The sequence below is a fragment of the Acanthaster planci genome, linkage group LG05, assembly GCF_054643075.1.
Source record: "Acanthaster planci isolate LZ-2023a linkage group LG05, COTS_SCS, whole genome shotgun sequence".
NCBI lineage: Eukaryota > Metazoa > Echinodermata > Asteroidea > Valvatida > Acanthasteridae > Acanthaster > Acanthaster planci.
This window is the reverse complement of record NC_141781.1, coordinates 10,383,231-10,396,623: the sequence shown is the minus strand read 5'-3', so window position 1 is coordinate 10,396,623 and position 13,393 is coordinate 10,383,231. Positions and strand designations below refer to the sequence as shown.

General features: G+C 39.8%; 1 protein-coding gene across 1 annotated transcript in view; it reads right to left on the bottom strand.

The window, feature by feature from the left end:
* Positions 1 to 13,393, bottom strand: part of LOC110981212 (protein FAM219A-like) — a 48,234-nt gene that overhangs the window by 30,218 nt on the left and 4,623 nt on the right. The window lies entirely within an intron of this gene.

Here is a 13,393-nt window from a genome sequence, read left to right as displayed (position 1 = left end):
TTTTATTGCTACATGATTAGCTTGTGTAAAGTCAATAGCATCAGATGGTGTCTTTTCCACTTTCTGAATGAATAACGTCATGAAAGCATAGAGTGGGAAGAAATGAGCATTTCTGTTTAATGTTCTGACTGCTTGTGTCAAAAGTTGGGAGGCTCTGTAAATTCATGATTTGGTATGGACTGAACCCGTCTCAAATCTTTGAAATTTGTAACTGCATGTACTTTACTTTGCATACATACAAAGTAAAATGGATTAAATACTCCCTTTCTTGCAAAACATACAAGTACCATACATTACATGTATGTACCTCTCCAAACTATTGGGAAAAAAGGCAGACATTTCAAATAAATATTGATAAAGTGCTTATTGTTACAAGGGCAAGTGCCATTTCTTTTTTGGGACAAAGTCTCCCATCTGGAAGGCATGTCCAATTCATCCATGACCAAAACTTTAAAAATAGCCCATGCTTCTGTTGAGGGCATTCAGAGAAACTGACACAGCAGTCTGTCAATTTTAATTCCATGCGCCTGTCCCTCCCTGCGCTGTTCCATTCAATATCACGTTACTGTTCTTCTTGTTTCCCCGGTGCAGGAGTCAAATTTCAATAAACGGACCTCTACTCAATAAAAGTTGGTATTGGACGAGTCGGGCATGGCCCTCGGCCAACCATGATGCCTTTGTGATAGCCGAGAAATGCCGACAGTGATATTTTGCAATATAAAACTCCAATCCTGAGATCTCTGGTGGGGAGGGAGAAGAGGGTGGGTGGGGGGGCTTGAGACGATGCAGTGAAGTAAAGCCACGGCAGCAAGAGTGTCTACACGTACTGGACCTGCACGTACTGTCAGCGTGACTTCAACGACAGATATTACATTACTCTCCCCTCCTTCCCTCCCCTCGTTGTTGGGTGACTAAACCTCAAGATCGTTTCATGGCTATCGGATCCTTTTAGCTCTTTGCCACGACTCCTCAGCTCAATTAGCAAGGAGCAAACATGATCCTATGCGAGAAAACTTCTTTAAAGAGGAACAGACATAGATAACATTTATGAGACCAATCTGGCAGAATGTTGAAAATGCTATGATGTGCTGTGCACAGTACAGCTTGCAGTACTGGTCAGATGCTACATGTATGTAACACACATGTACATGAAGGTACATGTACATGTACAAGCACAATGGGTGTATCTGCCCCTGAGTTGAAGTGCACCACCAAGGGGCGAAGGAAAGACAGATGGCAGGACATGTAAGTTTTCCAAGCAGGTTCTTGAATGCGTTCTGCGTGTACGCAAAGACCATAAATTCTGGAATAAATTTGTTACGCGCACTCAGCGTGCTCTGTGTCAAAAGTGCAATTGATCTCCATTATAAATGTGCACCTCTACAGTGAGTTCCCCCCAAAAAAACACTCCCTCTTTTGTTCCACTGGGAGAGGATACATGTAGTTGTGCATATTCTGTTCTGCTGTATCAATACATTTATCAGCAAAACTCACACATGGCACATGTATGCCAGTACTTTTCCTGTGATTTGACTATTCAGTACCTTTTTACAGATTTTTCATACAAACCAACTTTCAAGGGAGGATAAAGGACGATGGATGAGCTGGAGACAGGAAAGCAAACCGTTCCTCTGTTATTCAAATTTAATGCAATAATTCACATTTCACCTGGAAAATCTTAAGTATCTTTTTGCAAAATACTGTATCAAGCTATACGCTGTGTATGTCCATGTACATGTATGTATGCAGAATATTAGTGGAAATCTCTGCTCACTGCTCTCATAAGCCTTCTGTCTCTGTGCACATACATGTACAAATGTACAGTACATGAGTGGCTTCAGCATTTTGGCCACGACATTATTCCTCCTTCATTCACATGCTGCAATAAACATGCAATAAATCCTTGTATCATGTTAAAAAAAAAAATTGTTCTTCCACTGGAAGTTCAGCCAGTGTAAATTTTGACTGGGCACACTACTGACATACAATATATACTCTTACATGCGTATGCACATTTAGGACGTACCATAAGGTTATAAATTAACTGGCTAGGTGTATATCACGACAGTGGCATCATTTCACCTTTTACTAAGTCCAAAAGGTCTGTATGCTTATCCAAAGTTTGCCGACAAGAAAGCCATGCATGCTGTTTGTATGCATGTATACATATGTACATGTACACGCATGTATATGTACATGTACGTGTACATGTATTACACAAGTACTTATGCATGTTACTGCTAAGTGGCTTTCGCTTAGAAGGGGTAGGGACATCGAAAGCTTAATGGGTTTGTTACATCAATCACGGCTTGCTAAGAGCAGGTGCACAGGGTACAATTTACAAGAAGTGCCTGATGCTACACAATCTTAAAGTGGGCAGGAAACCAGCGTGAAGGCATTCTGATGTGCCCTGGAGACACTTGTGACTGGTGCAAATTAATTTTACTTGTTTTCATTTCTTTCAGTGACCTGCGGGTGATGGACTTGTTTCTGGTGGGGACTATGCTCACAGGAGGAACATTACATGTACATGTACTGTAGTTTGTATCAACAGTTGCCTGTATTAAACACATGAACATGTACCTTAGAAACTAGCTACACATATTTTTGTCGGGGATGTCCATTTTTTGGTCGGTAAAAGTTGTTTCTCTGTTTAAAATTTTCAACTAAACTAAAACACAATGTTTACATGTATATTTTGCAGTCTTCCTTGTGTATAAAAATGGGACGAGTGCTCATGCAGACCAAATTCTGAATTTGTTTCGGAGGATTGGGATACCATTCCAGCTTGAATAGGCTCCACTACTGAGTATTCATTACAGTCAAAAGACAACAGACATGACAGAAGGCAAGTGTGTGGGTGGAGTTTTCAAGCAATAAAGTCAGGAAACAAGAAAAATTGTGAGTGCTTAAAAGGCAGAAATCTGTTTAAAGCCGAGGGCAAGACAGCCACACATCTTCTCTGCATGTTTAACTTCCAAGCACTCTTCACCTTGTCCCATCTACTGGTACTTGATGCAGGCTCTTGGTTCTTGGCAATAAATCCTGGGCCTTCATCCTGGCAGGGATGCAGTGGAGGCTCAGAGGGGCTGGAGAGAGCAGGGGAGAGATGCTAAGACCTTTATTGATTCGTCTTCCTCTCTCAGAGTGTCTCCATCCTAACTCTTCCTTGCTAACACCCCCCCCATCAGAAAACAAAATATACCGTACACAGGGGAGTGATAGGCCCCCTCTAATCAGTACCCCTTCCCCCCTGCCACTTCCTCAAGAAGCTGACATCTATCTGTTAGCCCGGGTGCTTATAAACAAGCTCCTTGAAAGAGGAGAGCAGGGAATCGTCCTCTGTTGGGATTTACTAAAGAACGAGGAATTATGACTGAATCTTGGAGGGCTTTCTTTATTTTGGAGATGTGCCACTGGCAAGATGGGACTCATCTGATTATTTGTGGCTGTCACATTCATACTGTCTTGCTACGAGCAAAGGAAGACAAGCTTTACATATGTAACCCTGATTTGTTTGTAATTTGTGAACAACGACTGTGATGATACGGTAGGTTTGACTAAAACAACTGCGCAGAAAAAAAAAGAAGAGAATCCCACACCCATTTCTCACCTTGCATCACTTGTATTACATGTACAACAATAACACGCAAAGATGTACAGTAAAGTACCCCAATTTGAGATGTACATGGACATTACTTGTTCACGTGCTTACTTTCGGGAGATATATGTACACGTATTGTCATAAAGTTGAATGCAAACCTTGATGCTAATGAACTCTAATACAACAAAACCTAACTCAACTAGACGTTGCAAATATTTCATTTCCATGTAAACTACATTTGTATTTAACTTTTCTGCTAATGAACTCTAATACAACAAAACCTAACTCAACTAGATGTTGCAAATATTTCATTTCCATGTAAACTACATTTGTATTTAACTTTTCTGCAAGATCAAAGCAGTCACTCTCTCCCACTTACCTCCCTCCACCCAAGTATTGTAAAAATGTGTACTTATGAGGTCAGAGACAATCATTTTGCCCAATCAGCTGTCAGAGATTCTTGCCTGATGAACGGAGTAATAATTGTAAAGTGCTTTGTGATCATTATGATCAAAATGATGGAAGGTGTTGTTTAAGCATTACAATCATATTGGAGGACATGAAATCTTTATGTGACATTGAAATGTCTCTCTCTTAAAGTAACCATAATTACTAAAACTGTCTCCCTAAGGGCACACTCATTATTTTAATATCATTCTAATGCTTAAATAGCACCACCCATCATTTTAAATGATCACAAAGCACTTTACAATGACCATCCCGTTCATTAGGCAAGAACCTCTGACAGCTGATTGGGCAAAATTGTTCTCCAACCTCATAAGTACATGTACACAATACTTGAGTGGAGGGAGGTGCATGTCAGAGGGAGAAAGTGACTTGCCTAAAGTCACACCATGTTACCAGCTATTGGATTCAAAACCCAAACCCTCTGATGACAAGGCATACCGGTACCATTGGGTACATGTTAAACCCTTCGTGCAGGTCATCACCCACATACATGTACAAATCCTAACATGATGGGCTTTTGAGCTTTGATAATATTCCAAAGGTACGACGAACATACCCGTGTAGGCAACCATATCATAATCAAGGTTTGCTTCAGTTGACATCAAAAACTGGTGTGCATGTTTCCAGCCCTTCTTACTTGTGTGGGCCTACACACTCTTGACTACCGGTACAAAAATGCTGTGTACAATTGTACATGTACTTCCATTTTTCCTTTTTATATTTGTTCCATAAATTTCCTTAAAATATACACAATGTACGGTCTTTCTCCATCTGTTTGTGTGGTGCATGTACAGATGGAAAAAGAACGTTCAATGAATCACTTCTGATTTTTTTTCTCTCATCCTAGAATACTCTGTGCTGCAGCACAGAGTATTCTCTGTGACATTTTCACAAAGGTCTTCACTCAATCAACCATGGCCTCCTTACTTTGCAGTAGTCCAGTATTGTTATTATACATATTGTGCCCAGCGTACATGTGCATTGCATGCATTAAGGTCAATCGTTCCGCACATGTACATGTACCGGTATATGCATGCACGAAAATGGTTCTGTAGTTGAGGGGGCTATGGGCAATACAATGGCACATTTTTGGTCTCCACAACAACTTCAAATGTGTAACAGGGGTAAACTTTTGTAGCCTCAACTTGGCCTTGACTTTCCAAACCAAAGAGACTGTCTCTTTATTGCCGTTACAGCCTAAGCACAGTATATGCAGCCACAGATCAGAATCAAGTACACGTACAAACCTGAACCCTGAACAATCATGCAGCAAGTCTCAAAAAGGGATTTGGGTCTGTCCACACTAAAAGACACATTTTGCATGACAATCAATACAAATTTCCAACTGTAAATTTAGCCATTATTTTTGCTTACAACCCCATAAGTTTGCTTACATCAGTATTCTGATTGTTGCCACAGAAAGGTAAAGATAAATTGACCAGTATTTGAGAAATTACAGAAGTTTATTCTTGAAGATATAACATTTGTCACTTGGACAGACACTTGTTTCTTAAATATGAAAATTAAATTCAAACCACAATTTAGAATTACATGTACATGTAACTGCAATGTATTAAATACTCTTTTTATGTTACTTTTAGAAACTTTCATTATCTCAGAAAAACAATTCTAGTGTAGAAAACACTGATTTATTTATTGCAAGAAAAAAATGCACCGCTTGTCACCGGACAGACATCACGTTTGTCACATAATGGTAATATTACATGTTTACTAATTTTATGTATTATAATCATTGTCGTTTTAATATCGTGTCTAAACTGTTCTTAATTCAGCCTATAGGCTACTATGGACGGTCAAATAAACCATAAATAATATACATGTACATGTACATGTTGCAATGTGTGGACAGACCCATTTGGCACTTTCTTTCATGTACTCGTACATGTACAAGTACCAATTTTTCCAATTTTTAACATTTTTTTAAAAGCTGCAGATTTGGTGCTTTGTCTCAGAGTTGTAAAGAGTAAGACATCCTTAACACATACTACATCTACAAGTACATGTACATGCATGCTTGTCTTTCAATAACAAGAACGCTTGTCAATTTAAAAATGGCCTGTAGTAATTACCAGTACATTACATGTACATGCATACATTTACACTTATATTGTGCATGAACCCACATCATTTTTTTCTGCTGTGGTCCCCATAAACTGAGGCATCCTGTTTTTGGATAATGAGAAATATTTATTACTCTGTGATGCACCCAAAATGAATGAAATACGGTACATCAGACAATGATGTGAGAGTGTACAGACTGAACACACAGGGAATACACGTACATGTATATGCCCATGTTCATAAAAACCAACAACCCGGTAATCCCCTCCTTAAGAGGACGATTTGAAAACTTCTGCTTTGACAACTGTTCAGTCAGTTTCATAAAACTACATGTACCAAAATGAGCCTAGTAGGAACAATACATGTAGGTCTTTTTGACTATAACAAACGCAGTGTGTAAAACGGTGTGGGGCTAAAATGTACTACCATAATAGCCTGCCTTATTCAGGACTCTTCCCAGAACTACTCACCTATGAAATTAGTTGGCTATATTCTATAACCCTGTGAATAATCAGGAAGACATCAGGAGCTCAGAGAAACTAGGCAGTTCTAATAAATACCCCACTCAACTGGATGACACAGTCAGTGTGCAGCATACCAGATAGCTCCATCGCAAAGTTTTATTTGCAGCTCGTGTCAGGTCTTGGACCTTCCAAGAGTTTGCAAACATTCGCGAGTGTTCGATACATGTCGTAACCCTAGAAAATCTTGACACAGTTGTAACACAACATCCAACTTCAAAGATGACATTTTAAGGGAGCTTCTGTGAAAAGTAAGTTTTTCTGTGCGTCTTAACAAACACTGTCCCTCCAAAAAAAAAACTCTTTGAAAAACTTCTAAAAAGATGGAATGGCATGGTTATCAAATCAAATCAATCAAATTACTCTGAAATGATCTCATCGGGCGACAAACGTCACCTCTGATGCCCCTTGCCAAGTGAGACATACAAGGGAGAGAAGTCTACAAAAACTCAAACACTTCAGTCCTCCTTTAAGACATTCATGCAGTTTTTTTCCAATCCCTACTCTCTGCTCCTCAAGGCATCCAGAGCAGATTCCGTATTGATTTCTCTGTCTGTGAATGACTATTATCATGATCCAGTCCGCCTACACACAGAATATATGTACATATAATTTTTTTTTTCACAGATGGCTTAAGGCTGTCAAAAGATAGAGATCCAGACAGATGTGCTATTCATAACAGCCCACACAATCACACCAACTCTGTAACTCAGCAAACATCTTTTGAGCAAATGTTTTTTCATGCACTGGCATTATCACAACATGGGGTGTTAAAAACGTAAAAATTCCAGGACGATCTCTTGGAGTTTTGTAAACTTTTAAAAATGTCTCAACAGCAACGCTTGAGATATAGTTTCTCCAGAAATTTCAGAGGCATTCATACATGTGCCTCTTCAAATGTCCCCTTAATGGGCACCTTCTATTTCAACAGTATCAACTACTTCCAAGGAATGACAGCCACCCATTAATTAGCCACTGGTGCAGGGTATGTGCAATTACACTTGACAGCAAGGACTTTGGGTTCTTGCTCTACATGCAGTTAAACAAATGGATTCACCTGTTCGGACACACACATACATGTAAGTTGATTCAACTGTACATATCTGCATGGCAAAATTCATGTTTCAATTAAAGTCAGCCAACAAATAATGTCATCAGGAATTGAATCAACTTCTTTCCCTGGTTGGCCATGTTGAATTGAAAGCGGGGTTAACTTTCCATTTAGGGAACCTGAGAGTAAAAATAGAAGCAATGAAATGACAGCTCATTGCAAACTAATGCCGGTTTGTACTGATAAATCATTTAAAATTTGCGATTGATTGGATCTAAACCTTTAAAGCCCCTTAAAAAAGGGGGGGGCTGGGGGGTTGGGGGGAGGGGCTGGGACTCCAGTAGTCTTGCACCAGCCTAACAGCTCACACTGAATTAAATTCAAGGAGCATCATCGAAAATGGCTTCACCGTGAACAAGTTTTATTGCGGCAAACGTGACTTTTCCTCCTTTTTTTCCTGACATGATGCAATAATCCAGATGAGGCTAACCACAAATTCAATTAAAGAGACACCCAGGCCACTGAACCAAGAGAAGAAAAATCCATGTTTGTGTTTCAGAGACAGAGCCACAAGGGAGACGGGAAACACTGCAGACAGGCTAAAGCCATAGTTACGCATCTATGACAATGTTTAAGCCAGAACAAAATATGAAAAAAAATTGTAATAGATTTGCGAGTTCCAGGTGAGGGTAATTATACTGCGTAAGTGCAGTAATGAAATAGAAAGTGTACATGTATAAAATCCGAATCGTTTTATTACATTTTCTTGGTTGCTCTACACAGTACTGAATAATTAATTTTAGGACCGACAACGGAACGATTTCTGTCTTCTCTTTTCAACGATATAAAGCCAAGTTCAGGGAATTTGTCTCATAATTATATCCTGTGTCATCCTCCTCTGATTGATCTGTCTGCACTCTTTAATGCTAAGGATTTTTCTTTATGCTCCTTTGCCTTTTGGCTCCATTGGGTCTAGTCTCTGTGATTGTCAAGGGGGGGGAAGGGAGCATAGTGAATGGTACAATAACGTCAGGAGAGATTACTATTGATGATGGGGAGGATGCTACTGTCCGCTACCATGATTCTACTACGGATTCTATTCTGTGAACCGCTGCCCAGATTGGACTGAGAAAGGAAGTGCTTATTACATGGCAGAGGTTCATGGGTTCTTGGGGAACACGATATGCTGTAATACATATACCCCCCCCGACAAATACAGTCAAACACACATAAGAAGAGTACTGTTAACGTTTATAACAAGGATAGTTTTAGATCCCAAGTCTTTGTGTTTCTTTGTTTCCATGACTGATAATACAAGGTAACTACGATAACAATTTAAGGTAATTTGTGAAGTCCCAAGGACCTTGTTGTACATGTCACAGTGTTCCACTGTATTCAGAAAGTGGCAGATATTTTACCGCTTGGTTTTAGAAAGTCAAGGAATCAATGCAAAGAGTTTGGACATGTCGGACATACACTGATACAGGTACAATCCAACTGCAGATGGAAAGACAAAGAGGCTCTGTATACATGAACATGTACATGTATGTGTACATGCAGATAACCAGAGGACATACTACTGGTACAACATCACGCTGTGTACAACACACCGGAATGTACAGCTCATACATGTACATGTAACTTGCTAAAACATGCAATTTGTGCACAAACCTTTAGCCTTGTATTAATTACCGGTACACACAATTTCACATCAAGAACTACACTTCACTTTTCCTTTTTTACAGTGTACATGTATGTACAAACTGACCCTTTCACTGAAGACTACCGGTACCTTTGACAGGTTACCAGTGAGACATGTACACTGTATGGGTGGGTAGCAAGTGCCTGGATGGCTAGCATTGCCCTGATTTGTTGTTGAGATGGTTTTTCAGCATTCAGACCACTGCTATTGGGTACTTCATGACAGTAAAGTGTACATTTGCGTATTTGTACATGTGCATGCATGTACATGTCCATTTGGGGAAAGTGAACCGGTATATACAAGTACATGTGCATGTACTTTGATGGATCGTTTAGGAATGAATTTATTTAAAAAGCAGATTTTTTTTGTTACAGGTGTATTTAGAGGACCAAGAATTCCCCTCTTCACTTCTTGCCTGGCATTATAGAATTTCAGGTACATGTATTATAAAAATGCTTGTCTAAAGTTCTACATGCTCCAATTCATCACCAGCAAATACCGGTACGTATAACGTACATTGTACCCTGTACATACATGTAGGGAATGTTCAAGGATCATTTGATTCCCATGCGATGCAACTTATGCATCTGAATGCATCAACTCTGACCGATAAAGCATGGAAGAAACTTACACCAGAAATCTCACGTGGCAAGGTGGTGTACATAATTTGTACATGTGCACAAATGCATCGGGCATCCATGTACCACTAAACACGAACGGCTCTTGATGTATTTGTGCACTACAGCTGGTCATGTTATTGCATAAAATTTCAGTCCATGATTTTTACACACAAGTTGTGCATGATGAAACAGCTCTGAACAGTCATTGGACCATTAGACACATACTGGACGTATACTGCAGCAATCTCCCTATCCTGCTACATGGCATGTACCACTTGCACGGAAACCCTCCTGCAAGTGAGACATTCCATCTTTAAGATTAAAGATTCATGGTGTTGAGACGCCAGGCCGTTCACAGCTTGGACCCGTTGGGAATGGGCATCAATTACCCTGCAATGAACACGGGGTGCTCTCCCTCCTACTCCTACGGCCTACAACTCCTGTGCTTAATTAGGCGGTCCCAAGTTGATGCGAACTTGTGGAAATCTACAAAAATGTATGCAACCACATGTACATACATGTACAATGTATATTGGTCACAATTGCAAAAATCATGTGAAATGCCATACATGTACATGTACCGGTATGTATGCCGAAAATTCAGGGGAAGCAAAGATGATTAAAATACTTGTACAGGTACCGGTAGTTATCTTTTGATGAGGCTACTTTAAATTTTGAAGCAAAAGATGAACACTCTGTGGAAAAAAAAATGACACAATGTGAAGCTAACGGAAACTTGTGTGACCCATCTCACACCTGCCAGGGGCCAATTTCATAGAGCTTCTTAAGCACAAAATCTGCTTTACCAGGAAAAAATTTGCTTAATAAACAAAGGTTACCAGCTCAAATTCTATCTGATTGTCTTGCTAACCCAAAAAAACAGCTAAATACAATCCCAAAACAATATACATCACATGGAGGTTTGGCTGGTTACCTGATTTATCAAGTAAGATTTTTTCGTGCTTAAGCAAATTTTGTGCTTAAGCAGCTCTATGAAATTGGACCCAGATGCTCATGTCAGAGGAATTTTCTTGTATTCAATCAGACACTAAAAGCCCGCAAGTCATATAGGTCAGACCCAAGTCCAAATTCATTTATGTGAGGCCTCCTCAAAATCAAAATAATGGAGATCGATTTTCCTATATTTTGTCCAACAAAATAACCTCTTTGAAAACTAACATTTACAGCTCTGGGAAAAAAAAAAAGACCACCGTCATTTTTGTCTCAGATATCAGCTTAGTGCTTCATACTCCCACCATTACTGTGAATACAATGAAAAAAAGGCAAAAGTAACATCTAATCATATTTCAACTTCATTGGGACCAGACGGCAGTAATACGGAAGTTGCATCAGTTTAACATTTTACCAACTAAAACCAAAAATCCCACTTTATTTTTCATTGAAGAAACAAAAACTAATTGCTGTTAATTCTTAATACCAAAATTAACAGTGTCTGGGCATGTCAGGGTCTGTCAGATACAGGTATTTGGTGGCATGGCCTTTGCTCTTGATGACAGCATTGATGCACCTCAGCATGCTCTCTACTAGCCTCTGACGTTCTTTCGGTGTCACTGCTGCCCACTCCTGACGTTACAATTCAAATACATGTAGCTCTGCTTCTTTGATGGCTTATGGTCTTGTATTTTTTGTTTTATACTGTTCCACAAGTTTTCATTTGCGTTTAGGTCCAGTGACTGACCAGGCCAGGAAATGATCCGGATGTTATGATCTGTCATCCACATCTCAACTGACTTTGCTGTGTGGCAAAGGGCACTGTCCTGCTGATAAACCCAAATATCAGAGTTGGGAAACAGGGACTGGGCTGATGGCAGTAGATTTTCCTCCAGAATTTGCCTGGTTCATCCGACCTTCACATAATCACATTTGTCCAGTTTCAGCCTTCTCCCACATCATCATAGAACCACCATCAAATTTCACCGTAGGAACCAAAATTTCAGGCTTGTGGGCTTCCACAGACCTTCTTCTCACCATCACATGGCTGGGAGTTGGAAACAACTGTAAATTAGACTCATCGCTGAAGATGACTAGCCCAGTCAACAACAGTCCAATTCTTGTCTGCTTTGGCAAATTGTAGCGTGCTTTTCCTCTGCCTCTCATTGATGGAGGGCTTCTTCCTGGCCAGCCAGCTTGCAGGAATCTTTACAGACTGTCCTTGATGAACATCTCACAGTTGTTCAACTTTCCCACAGCATCTGAAGGTCACTGGAGGTCAATTGTCTATTTTTGGGGGGGGGCAAGAACAGACGAGACAGCGGTCATCACGCACAGTAGAAAGCCGTTTTCCGCCTCTACCGGTACCTGGCTGCAGCTTGGTGTTTCCATACTCCTCCTGCTTCTTCCGAGTGTGGTGGACTGCAGTCTTTGATACACTGATCCTTGTAGCCACCTGCATGTATAGTGTACCTCTCACTGTAGCCTTCATCCAGCAGAATGAAGATGGAGTTCTTAGTTGCTTTGCTCGGCTCCTTAGTTTTTGGCATGATTAACTGACGGTTCATTTGTTCATGGCAACCGTCTCAGTATGAGTGAAAACTGTGTACCACAAAATCACGGTGTTTTATATTGATTTTTAATGATGTTTGCATAATTCAAATGATACTGTGCTGATACGATCAGTTTGAAAAAAAATAATCATTAAAGGAGGCTACTGACGCCACTGAAATGATATTTAGGCAGTCAATGGATGAATTGTTACCAATGTGAAATTCTAAACTACAGGTATATCAGTCAACAATAATTTCCATACGCAGTAAAATGGCTTTGACATCTGGGAAAAGTGACAAAAACATTTGTAGTCTAATCATAAGAAAACTGGGATTACATGTACACGTACCGGTGTACAAATTTTCTGATGTTTATTAATTGTTCAATTTCTTTCCTTTAGAAAATGAGGCATTTTAGGCATGCCTGCAATAAGTCCACAGAAAAGGGGCCACCCTGTGCACAAAACATATGGGAATGAACATGATGAATGACTAAGTCACCTACGGATAGGGTTCATGCACAGGTACATGTACAGTCAGGATGAAATTACCCCATACCAGTACATACATGTACATGTGTACACTGTGTGCAACACAATTAGCCATGAATGTTAATTAATGAAATACATGTAGGAAGACTCATTTAATAAGAGCTTCCCGTGCATCGTTCCATGAAAGATGCATTGCTAAATGTACATGTATAAAACTGAACCCACAGTAAAGGTCCATACATGTACATGCTTTACTCAAGTTTAGAAAACATACAAGTACCGTACCAATGCTTACCGGTACCTTGATGCTCTTTTACTAGGTTAAAGTGCAGCTGAAATGAATTTTCCTT